This window comes from Dryobates pubescens, chromosome Z (genome assembly GCF_014839835.1).
Source record: "Dryobates pubescens isolate bDryPub1 chromosome Z, bDryPub1.pri, whole genome shotgun sequence".
NCBI classification, from domain to species: domain Eukaryota; kingdom Metazoa; phylum Chordata; class Aves; order Piciformes; family Picidae; genus Dryobates; species Dryobates pubescens.
The window spans coordinates 39,931,103-39,933,862 of NC_071657.1; the positions used below are offsets into that span (position 1 = coordinate 39,931,103).

The following is a 2,760-nucleotide window of genomic DNA, read 5'->3' on the forward strand; positions in this document are numbered from 1 at the left end:
GGGAAAAGCAGTAGCACCTGGGCTCTCACTTCCATGGTTACATTCAGGCTGATGTGTATTTGGGACTTAATAAAGGGACACACTGCATGCTTTGCTTATTTGAGTGTGTGTCTGAGTGCCTTTGTCCACAGGTCTGGGGGCACCAGACCCACTTTGCAATCTAAGTAGAACAAGCACTTGAGGAAATTAATTTGGCCAGGATTGCTTTAGAATTCAGAGCTATTCCACATGTTCCTTACCTTGGTGGAGCCAGAGCAAGACTTTGGCAGGACTCTTAAATGATGAATCCTATTGGTCAATGTTTTCTGTTAATACCTTTCCCATCAAAGCCTTTTCCTTCACCTGGCAGAAGTTTCTCAGGAACACACATGAGCAGGTGCAGATAGACAAATTACAGTCTAAATGGATGGAATGGTATGGTGCTGTAGTGTTTGTATGTGTTTACCTTGTAGCCAGGACCCATGCTTTCTAGGACATGCTTTGGTTTTGCATTTTGAATGCATTAGAAACTGCATGTGTAAGTAATACCTCCTTAAATTTTTATCCAGAAATATATTTTCACTGCTTTAGTCTAATGTGAGTTCCCCTGGTAGTCTGAGGGACCATTTATACTTCTAATATGGTGTGAAAGATTTCCTTTGCTTTGTATCCTCTGTTAGAGAGACTAATGTGCAAGCTGTAAACTGAATTGAATATACATCTGGAGCAGCACTCTGTTCTGATTTCTTTTTTCCCAAGCTGTGATTAAAACCAGTTCTGCACCTAAATCCAACATACATATATATATTAATATATTTAGTAATCTTTGAAACAGCTTTCATTAGAGCTACAAAGTCACAGACTTTGATCTCTCTCTCTTGAGAGAACCAGTTCAACTCCTTACTCAAAGGACTAATTTAATCAGATTGCTCAGGGACATGCCCTGTTAAATCCCAACACCACCTAAGGATGAAGATCTGACAAAAACTCTGAGGAACATGCATCAACATTTAACCACTTTCATAACAAAAATATTTCCGACTTCCTAATAATAATTCTCTATAATTTAACATGTAGCCATTGCTTCTTGTGTTTTTGCTGGGCAAGTCTGGGAAGGGTTTTGCTTTATCCTCTCTGTATCCTTTAATCAAGTAGGTGTAGTTCTCCAAGACAATCTGCTCCTCTGCCAGATTCTCCTTGTACATCATGTACTCCAACTCCTAGCTGTCCTGGTGGCTTCTGGCAGACCTGCTTCTGTCTGTCAATGTCCTTTTTGTACTGTGGAGATGAGAATTAGACACAGCACTCCACATACAGTATGGTAAGCACCAGAGATGAAAAATTACTGTACTGGACCTGCTTAGCTACACACATACCATTACAACCCTGGATGCGGCTGGCCCTCTTTGCTGCAAGGACACACTGCTGATTCAAAAATGCAGAAGTTATCTAAAATGCATTTATGGGGAGGGGAGTTTTAAGTAGCTTCATAAAAGATGCACATTTAAACACAACCAAGCTAAACTATTCCATTTGAGATGAGTGCACATATTTTAGGAAATGACATGACAATGGAGGAACTCAGAGGTGCAATCTTAATAGAGAGCATTGCATTTTTTTGTGACAGCATGATGTACCTTGACAAATGAGATATGCTGAATTTGCTAACCAGAAGCTTTGAAATTCTTTTGTGGGTTTTTTTGTGTCCTCAGTTGATCAGTGTGGTGGGATAATGCCCATTCTGAAAAGAAACAAAACAGGGTAGAGGGCTTGCAGGTGCTTTGCCCTCCCTGCAGGGCATTTTCCCCTCTGGGAAACTGAGTCTGTCCCACTCCCCCCTCCCTGCCCAGCCTGGGTATAAAAAGGGAGCACACTGCTGCCCAGAGAGAACACTCCTGCCCACTGCAGGCTTAAACTCACAACCTTCCCATTAAGAGTCTTATGCACTGCTAACTGTAACTGAGCCACATGGTTCCCCCTCTGTATGGTTCCCCCTCTGTATGGTTCACCCCCTGTATGGTTCCCCCCCACGATCTCAACACTCAGAGTCTCATGTCCTACACTCTCTTCAGCAGCACATATACTAAAATTGGAATGATACAGAGAAGATTAGCATGGCCCCTGTGTCCACCAGAGCTCGGTACTTCAGGGCTTCTGAAGTGCAAGGCCATTTCACATAAACATTCCAGTACACTTTGTTGTGCCTGGCCTCCACCTGGCTGGAGGTAGGGCACCTCTAATGCTGGCAGCGATGCCCACACTTGTCACAGGAGAAGGGTCTCTTGAGCAAGAGGGACCACTCTAGGAAACTGGGGCAGCCCTTCTCCTGGACGAATTATCCCCATTGTGCCCACCTTGCAGTTCCTGCACTCTGTTCCAGAGGGCAGAGGTGGGTTGGCCGTGCCAGCAGTCCATGTCCTCTCCATGGTCACAGAGGAACAATGGGTACAATGACCTCCCTGCTCCTGCTGGCCACACTATTCCTAATGCAGGCCAGGATGATGCTGGCCTTCTTGGCCACCTGGGCACACTGCTGGCTCATGTTTAGGTGGCTGTCAATCAGCACCCCCAGGTCCCTCTCTGTTTGGCTGCTCTCCAGCCACTCTGACCACAGCCTGTAGCTCTGCATGGGGTTGCCATGGCCAAAGTGCAGCACTTGGCACTTGGACTTGTTCTCCCATACCAAATGTTGCTACTGTAGATGCAACTTATAAATGAATCTTTACAAGGCAAGGATTTGTATGTACCAAAAATGGGTTTGATATAAAATATACTTCAGAG

The 2,760-nt window shown here is 44.6% G+C and overlaps 1 pseudogene; it reads left to right on the forward strand.

The window, feature by feature from the left end:
• The first annotated feature begins 2,033 nt into the window (after nucleotides 1-2,033).
• Nucleotides 2,034-2,103, forward strand: LOC128899541 (U6 spliceosomal RNA; annotated as a pseudogene).
• The last annotated feature ends 657 nt before the right edge of the window (nucleotides 2,104-2,760 follow it).